The 9719-nt window shown below is 36.0% G+C and overlaps 1 protein-coding gene across 5 annotated transcripts in view; it reads right to left on the bottom strand.

Annotated features, from left to right (window-relative positions):
- The window catches only part of Ints6 (integrator complex subunit 6), an 84946-nt gene that overhangs the window by 50025 nt on the left and 25202 nt on the right, over nt 1–9719 (bottom strand). The window contains exon 1 of one of the 5 annotated variants that reach the window (XM_050152121.1): nt 1389–1540. The exons of the other annotated variants lie outside the window; for them this stretch is intronic. The gene's annotated coding sequence lies outside the window, so the exon portion shown is untranslated. Of the gene's footprint in view, nt 1–1388; nt 1541–9719 lie in introns of those variants that run through there. 5 annotated transcript variants of the gene reach the window in all.

The raw sequence follows: 9719 nt of genomic DNA, 5'->3' as shown, positions 1-9719 counted from the left end.
AATAAATATCAATTAAAAAAAAAACTTGTAAGATGAAATAAACTCAAAAAAAAAAAAAAAAAAAGATGAAATAAACTCCCCAAAGTGGTTTTGGTCAGTGTTTCATCATAGGAACAAAAAACAAAATAGAATAAAAATTTCTGGTATGTATCACAGCTCGTGTTGCACAGAAAGCAAATTTGAGAACACATACACACAGAAATAAACACGGGATTTTTCTCCTGAATGAAGGAAATTGAATCCAGGGCCCACTGACTATCTACAAGCATGCTGCACTGAGCTATATTCCCAGTCTAGTATATATAATTACTAAACTTTAAGAAGTACAAACACTGAGAATTGTACATGCCCCATATAATTTAATACTAGTAAATAGCAATTCAATGAAAAGAAATTAACAGGTCTTAGGACTTTTCAGTTTACTTAAATTTAGGAACTTAGGTTATTAGTGAACTACTGGGTTTTATAAAAGTGCTTCCATTACAGAGAAAGCAATGTAAAATTAAACTTTTCCAAAATAAAATGGTCAAAATATCTCTTAAGAATCTTTACTATGGGCCGGGTGGTGGTGGCGCACGCCTTTAATCCCAGCACTCGGGAGGCAGAGGCAGGCGGATCTCTGTGAGTTCGAGACCAGCCTGGTCTACAAGAGCTAGTTCCAGGACAGGCTCCAAAACCACAGAGAAACCCTGTCTCGAAAAACAAAACAAAACAAAACAAAAAAAAGAATCTTTACTATGATAAAAAATGTTGAAGGAAGTAGTACTAATATTCTTCAAGTTCAATGCAATAAAATATGAACTACTTCAAAGCTCTTGTACTTTTTGCCTTTCATTGTTTTGTTTTTGTTTTTCACTTTTCTTGAGACAGGGTCATACTATATAGCCCAATTAAACTTGTCCTACCCTCCCCATGCTAGGATTAATAATAGGCATGCACTACCACCCAAAAATAACTTTAAAAAAAACACATAAAAAGTAAAATGCAAACTTGTTCTAATAAACCTCTGAAGCTTAACTGCCTGATACTTATATAATTGTATAAATTAAAAAAATCATTTAATTTTTAAAATCTATTTGCAGTTAACAACTGAATGCAATTTTGAAATCAAGAATCACTTAGCTACAACAAAAAGGCTATGTCTGATTAAGAGAACAAGCATTAAGCGAAAGCTCTCAAGAGCATGGGAAATTCCTCCCTATGGCTGTTAAGCTCAGAAAGACACTCAAAGCTGGGGTCTGATCATCAGCAGTAACGGAGTTCTGAGTTTCAGATTAGTTTACCAATTAAATCTAAATAATCAGCTTAGGGTTATCATTCTGAATTGAATCAGATTCTCCAACAAAAAGGCACAGTCCCCAGAGAGAACTACACTCTACTCTGCTCACCTTTAAGACTTTCTCTGAGGCCTTCCGAGATGACTAGCATCAGACTTTTGAGGAAGGCTAGCCATTAGACAAGGCTTTTCCCCACGATCTGACTGCTTGAAGTGACATCCAGGATCAGGTCGATCCTGTATCCAGGAATCATGACCCTCCCTGAGGCACCAGTCATCATGAGACAGTCAGTGTGCACTTTGGCACTTCTTGAAAACCACTGGGCTGCTCCTTTAGCTGAAAGGAAAAGAAACATCAAAACCACAACAAACAAAACAAGGGGGAGGGGAATCAGTAATTCAATCTGAAAAGAGAGCGTGGGAAAAAAATATACCAAAACAGCCTCGTCTAGATCAAAATTTAGCCTTGTGTTGGTGTAAAGGCCAAAGTTTCAAGATTATTCATTCATTTCTAGCTTATTTCTGATAAATAAATCTAAAAAAACTTAAAATTATTGGACTATATTTGAAAAGGACTAAAGTAGAAATTAAGTTTTAAAAACTGGGAATAGAGCTAATATAATCAAAATATTTATAAGTAACTAGCAGCCTAATGCTTACGTTAGTGTGGCCATCAGGAATCAAACATTAACATCTGCGTTTTCTCAGATTATAATCTGACACAGAAAGGCAGAAAATAACCAAGCAGTCTAAATTTATGCCTGGGGCATAAATGCACATACATGTACACACTCACACACATGCACACACACGGGGGGAGGGGCAGAGAGAGAGAACAACTATTCCAGTTCTAGTACTTTTTTTGAATGTCAGTGACTGCTTTAAACAAGCAAATTTAAATATTATTAAAAATAAAAACAGTGGGGTTGGATGTGGTGTCAAACACTTAATCCCAGCCCTTGGGAGGCAAAGACCGGCAGATTTGAGGCCAGTTATCTATACAGTCAGTCCCATGCCAGCCAAAGGAATATAAAAAGACTGTCTCAAAATTCATTTCTAAAAATAAAATCAAACAATGGGCCAGAGAGGTGGCTGGAGCATGGGGTGGGGTTAGGAGAGGACAACCTTGACCACAGTATATATGGCAGCATCATAGCACTTTTAAGAATGAAGCAGAATGGCTTACATAAATAATGGCATCTGTCTCAAAAAAAAAAAAAAAAGTTTTGAGGCAATTGTTTTCATGAACGCTAAAGAACTATCAGTCCACCCCTCACTGGCCTACAGCCCATCAATTAGGCTGGACTAGTTGACTAGCATGTCCCAGAGATCCTTCTAGCTCTGCCTTCAGTGGCGTCAAGAAACCAGCAGCAGATCCTCAGCCCTTTACTGGCGGAGCCATTATCCCAGCCCTTGAGGTGACTGTTTTACAAGTTGCCTCATAACTCCTTGACAACAGCCTTACTATAAATGCAATTCTTTTATTTTCCTTTCTTCCTACTTTTTTGTAAATCCAGAAACTAAGACTGAGACAGGAGGGTGGTTGAGTTAAGGGCAGCCTAGACTTACATCTCAGAGCACTGTCACTAAAAACAAAAGAACACAGACAAATCTATGGACTTCACCCCTGTAAAGTGTGCATGAACACAAACACAATATTTAGATATTACTTTAAGAAATGTATATACCCTTTAGAGGGCCAAGATTCTAGGTTCAGAACCCTATAAATACTTTTTTCCTTCCTACTACATCTTTAAAATCTGCATCACACACGATCACACCTCTTCTTCAAAATCTGCATCACACATGATCACACCTCTTCTTCAAAACCTTCATCACACACGATCACACCTCTTCTTCAAAACCTTCACACACGATCACACCTTTTCTTTAAAAACTTGCATCACACACAATCACACCTCTACTTCAAAACCCACATCACACACGATCACATCTCTTCTGATTTTCACCTTCCTGTCTAATACCAGCTGAATTTTGGATTACTGAATGTAGCTTACTCATTCTTTCCACATAGCACTCTCCTTTAGTCTCTAGTCCATCTTCACTCACCTGGCTGACAGAACAACTTTGCTAAAATCCAAATTTAATAATGTGCCTAGTCAACTTCAATCTTAATACCTTTCCCTGAAAATGCTGGCATAAGGAAATGCTGTATCCTTACAGCACTGTCATCTACCTACATTTTATGTATCTTATACTTTCCATTTTATAATCATCTATCAAACGATGTCCATGTATGTATACTTTGGCATACTCTCTTGGAATATCACAGCTTAATTCCTTACTCAAAATTTAAAGTTCCTTTGTTTATGCTGAGAAACCTCATTTCTGCTATGGCATTTCTCACTATACTACAAGTGCTAATTTTGTTGCCTGTTTCCAAAGACAGTATGTGTCTAGGTGCAAGAATCTTATTTACTTCCATCTTTGCTCATGCAGTAGCTGGAATACAAATAAATAAAGAACTATACATGTGTACACTGATTGCCAAAGTTCTGGTGTACAGCCAAACCTATTACATATCATAGGGGAGAAAATACTGAATTAAAGCATATTTAATAACTCAGATCTGAAGAATCCATTCTGGAAGGTAATTAAATGACAACTTTCCAGACAATTAATCATTAACTGTCATCAATTTTTTATAGTCATGGAAATGTATTTTCTAAATGATGTTAGTTATACAGCATTCAAAAACAAGTAGTTATAACAGAGTAAAGACACCAGAATTCTAATATTATCCTTTGGATGAAAACTTCTAAGGCAGGGATAGCAATAGCAGGCAACATGAGTCAATTATTCACCTCTTCCTAGCAGTTCACCTGCTCTATCTCATCTTGAACTCAGGGTCAAAAGAAGTCCTCAACACAGCACACTCGAGGAAGTAACTTTAAACAGGTAGTCAGTGTGGAAGTTAGCATTTTAAAACTGTCCAGTTATCTATTCTAAACCATATCAACAAATTAGAAAACAATCCTGCTATAAATATTCACACAACTCAATTCCACAACCTTGCAAAGATTCCAAGTAATTATTTGTACCTTAGAATAACTTTAGGCTAATCCTAAACATTTCACAGCTATTAAGGTATTTTCACATGCTTTTATGTGGGAAAAGTATCTGCAATTATATTGTGTTTTCAAATCTGACTGCTCAACTCATCAGAACCATTTGGAACATTTTTATAAATTACTAATGTCTCCAACTCCAGCCTAAAGCAATAGACCCATAAGCAGAGCTGGGGTCCATATATTTTATAAACTCACTTGGTGATTTTGCTGCAGTGGTGTAAAGCTACAACTATAAGTACCACATTAGTTTATGTATGGAAGGACTAAAAGCAGTGATAGAGTGTCTCTAAACTTTTTGATGTATCTTACCAAAGACTTTTAGGTAATAGTTTCTACTACCATACCACTTTCATTAGGATGACCAAGACATTTCTTTTTTTATCATTCTGTTTGCCTAGATGCTTCTTAGGGGTTATTCTTACAACCTAAGTTTAACAATGTTACTGTATAACTGAACTGTTCAATGTGCACTACATTGTGTCAACTTCTTTATTTTATAAATATATATTTTCAATAAACTACTAACTGTAAGTAGAAACATTTCTAAACCATACCAACAGTGGCAAATCCAGGAATGGAAAATATGAGGCAAATGTATAGATAGAAAAAGAAAATGTGAACGATCTATATCCAACAAACTCCCTTCGCTGTTCTTACAAAACTGCCTCAGTAGAGATGACACAAAGCACAAGTCTGAAATACACGTTACTCTTTAAGAGCTACTAGACTCCAATAATATAGGTATGAAGAGGCCACTCTAAGACAACTCAGAAACCTATTACACTATGAAATTCCACAAGATTTCTTTCGGTCTTTTTTTTTTAAGATTTATTATGTACTTTATGTATATGGATGTTTTGTCTGTATGTACACTGCCCACCAGAAGAGGGCATTAGATCTAATGGGATTGCAGTTATAGATCTCTGAGAGCCACCATGTGGGTGCTTCTTAACCACTGAACCAGCCCCTCTTTCAGTCTTTTTTTAATAAAAAAACGAAGAAAGCTACCCAATGTCCTAAGCAGTCAAGGGAGTGGAAACCCACTCTAAATCTGTTTTTAAGTCTTTACCTATAAAAAAGATGTAATGGCCTCTGGCAAATAGTTTTATTACAGTGGATAAAAATATTTTGTGGAGGGAGGAAACAGTTTCTGAACCACTTCAGAAACTAGAATCTATTGCTTTTAAATCATTAAGAAGGCAAATGCATAACTACCTTTTCAGAAAAATAAAACCATTTTCAATGTGTAATATGTAGGATGATCCAGAAAAAAAAAAATGGTGCTATCAAATCCAGTAACTCATAGCTTGGATTTGTGTACCAACTTTAAGAGCTAACAAATCAGAATATTTGTAAGACCAACTGAACCCACAGCTGAGACTCTGCTCACATTCTTCTATATAAGTGTCTTAACTGGACATCTCTCCAGTTAGTTATAAAAGTAGTTACCCAGCTTGGTCTTAAAAACCTAGTTAGTATTGCAAAGTCAACAGTTCATTTTGATAACAAATACCTTCTCAAAGACATCAACTCCATGGCAAACATAATACAGAAATGCAAACAGACTCATCTGTACAGAGAAATCTCAATATTTGAAATAGAAGATTACTATTAGCATCTTCAGGAATGAGAAAAAAAAGTTTCGATACACTGACTGTTACAGCAGGATTCTTTTGCTGCCTTACTGAACAAAGGTACTTGGTCATGTGTTTCTGGAATCAGTTTAGAACACATTTCCACTGCAACTTAGTACTCCAGAGGATCTTTGCAAATTATAAAAAATTTCAAGCTTTCAGCAAAACCTGGTGACACATGGCTCATCACTCTGGAAGCCAAGGCTGAGGAAGACTGGCAAAATTTGAAGCCAACCTAGGCTCTGAGTTCACATTCAGCCTTTGACTTCAGTGGAAGACACTGTCTCAAAAAGTAAATAAACAGCTCTAATTATCACTTGGTGATTTCATGGAAACATTTGACATGCTGGTAATACTGATGTGATCAGCATTATGAGTATTTGGACACAAGAATGTTTATCAACACCAAAATGTAAGTACTGTGGAAACAAGAAGAATAGCTTTCTTGGAATTCTGATATACCATTTCCCTTATATGAAAATACTGGAGACAACCAGTTTTACTAAATGGCTGTATACATGCGGACATACCAACAGTCAAAAAAAAAAAAAAAAAAAACCAAAATAATACACTTAAACTTGCAATCCAAACAGTACCAGACAATACTCAGGTCACCTCAAGTAAGAGCCCAGACTTTTATTAGATGATTCTCAATGTTTCATTTAATTAATTAATATAAAATGATTACATCTAGCTCAAGAGTTTCGTCCAATTTTACAAAGCAGTCAGTCTTCTCTCCTGTGAGCAGTCACAGAATGCACAGAAGTTGTTTTTCTTCTCACAAACATGCTGTAAAAATGGGGGCCAGTATATACTCAAGCCAAGGCTTGATACAGCTCTAAGTATTTCAACTAACTTCTTTTCTATGCTCCAAACAATTTAATACTGGGCCTTTTTTATAAATTTCACAAATATATGTAGTAAGCCATACATAATAAATGGTCATCCTAATAAGATCTTTAGATCAAGTTAGATCGTATATTAAAAAGAATTTGCCAATTACATGAGAGGTAGCAGTGTCTATGAGATGGGTCGAGTCTACTTTTTCAGTGCCTCCACATACTTAGAATCACTACTTTCATCACTCCAAATACTACTTAAACACTGTCATGAAACAACACCAAAGACTTATCCTGTTATATAGTCATTGCCTAGAAATGTTCTGCTCAGTATTCATGGGAGACTAAATTAACATTATACTTGCATAGAAAGCTGAAATAAAGGTAAGAATTCAGATGGAAAGTTAATTAGGCTCTGGAGACAGCTTAGTCAGACAAGTACCTGTCGTACTACACAAGGACTGAGCTCGGATTCCCAATGAGTGCCTGTGAGCCCAACACTAGAGAGGCAGAGACAGGAAGATCCCTGAGATTTGCCAACCGTCTTGCCCAGGTAGTGAGATACAGGTTCAAGAAGAAACTGTCTCAAAAAATAAGGTAGAGACCAATAGAGGAAGACACCCAATATTAACTTATGATATGCACACATAACTGCATATACACTTGCACAGCACAGACACAAACATACACAATAGAAGGTAAATTCTTTTTTTATATTTATTTATTATGTATACAATATTCTGTCTGTATGCCATTTACAGACAGTTGTGAGCCACCATGTGGTTGCTGGGAATTGAACTCAGGACCTTTGGAAGAGCGTTGGAAGAGCATTGGAAGAGCAGGCAATGCTCTTAACCTCTGAGCCATCTCTCCAGCCCTAGAAGGTAAATTCTGAACACATTCAACAACCGAATCAAAGAGGTTCTGGTAATTTGAGCTGGGATAACTTCACAATTTAAATTAATTCTAACAGATTTTGGCAGCGACAAATACCATAACCGAAGCAAGTCATTTTATTTCTCTTGATCTCAGGTTCCTCGTTTGTAAAATACAAGATGAGACTAAATGACCGTGTATGCGCGTGTGCACCGAGAATTATGTTAAAGCAGTAAGGTCACTCATTCTGTACAACAAAACAGGTATGACCTACCACAGCATATGTCATACCTCTCAAGCAAAGAATATCATGAAGGTAGAACACACAAACCCAGAGAGAAATAAGTTACATCAACAGTAGTCACAGCTGACCAAATGTCATGGAGCATGCCTGTAATCTAACTACTTCAGAGGTGGAGGCAAGAGGATCTGAATTTGAGGCCAGTATTATTCAATGAATACAAAGCCAGCCTGAGCTATAGAGTAAGACAGTCTATTCAAAAATAGAAAAAGCAGACACAAACTACTAAAAATTACATACACATATTCCGTTAAATTCCTTAAATGGAAATTAATCACACATTTATTCATTCAAAACTACAGAAAGAGAAGGCAAAGGTAAAGAAACTTGAAGAGATGTAAAGACCAAACTGGCATTTCCTAGTAAAAATAACAATATAGATCATGCATGGAGCAAGTATATAAATGCATAGAGAGAGAAAAACATTGCTCAGTGCTAAAGCACTTGCCTAGCATTCACTAGGTCTCCAGCAGCACTGGGTGATAAGAGAGAGGTAGAGGGAAAGAGAAAATTTGCAGGGGCTTTCTCAAACATGAATATCAAAATAACTCACAGGCCTATGTTCCAACTTCATAATCAAAAATGTTTGACTTAAAAATACACGAACTTTCTGCTTCAGGTAAGGAGAAGCAATAGGAACCAATTTTTAACTTACTATCAGATTCAATACATCAACACCTGTAATATTTTTAATGTTAATGTTATTCTTAGTATTCTACTAAATATTATATAAGATATGAAGAACAGAAAGGTTAAGATCTCTGCCCACAGGAAAATCTTCTCAATCTTATTTGCAAGTTAATATTGGAATATTATAAAGACACAATAATAGGAGCTGGAGAGATGGCTCAGCGGTTAAGAGCATTGCCTGTTCTTCCAAAGGTCCTGAGTTGAATTCCCAGCAACCACACAGTGGCTCACAACCATCTGTAATGAGGTCTGGTGCCCACTTCTGGCCTGCAGGCATACATGTAGACAGAATATTGTATACATAATAAATAAATAAATAATTTTTTTAAAAAGACACAATAATATACTTCCCAAGGAAGGAATCAAAATGAAAGTTCATCAATTCCAATTCCTATGTTTCAAGATAATGTAATTGTTTTTATTGAGCTATACATTTTTCTTCACTTCCCTCCCTTCTTCCCTTCTATATTGTCCTGCGATCAAGAAATTTTAGGGCTAGAGGAAGTCCCATAAATAGATTTTATAAATAAAACAGATCCAGATATACAGGAACAAACTATATCACAAAAGGCATTTCTAAACAGGCAAGAGAAAATGTGCCTTGAATGAATAACCATACAGGTAGGCATACTTGATAAACAGAAAACAAAATTAACTGTTTAATCAAAATCATTAAGGTAAAAAAATGACCATCAACAGACTTAGAATTTCAAGTCAGGTGTGGTGGTGCATGCCTTTAATCCCATTGAGGAGGCAGAGGCAGATGGATCTCTGTGAGTTTGAAACCAGCCTGAGATATAGAGTCAGTTCCAGGACAGTCAGAGATACACAGAGAAACCCTGTCTCAAAAAACAAACAAAACAAACAAACAGTAAGACTTGGAATTTCTACAAAATGAATACAAATACTAAAAATATTATGGTTAAGAGAAAAAAAATCAATTTGAGAGTTTCTAAATTACAGTCAGTGTCTGTCTACTAAGAGTGGCAGAACCATAAATGGCTATACACA

The sequence above is a fragment of the Alexandromys fortis genome, unplaced genomic scaffold (assembly GCF_014885135.2).
Source record: "Alexandromys fortis isolate MF-2015 unplaced genomic scaffold, M_Fortis_MF-2015_v1.1 scaffold_75, whole genome shotgun sequence".
In the NCBI taxonomy this organism is placed as follows: Eukaryota; Metazoa; Chordata; class Mammalia; order Rodentia; family Cricetidae; genus Alexandromys; species Alexandromys fortis.
Note: the sequence above shows the minus strand (reverse complement) of the source record. Positions and strands in the feature narration are given on the sequence as shown.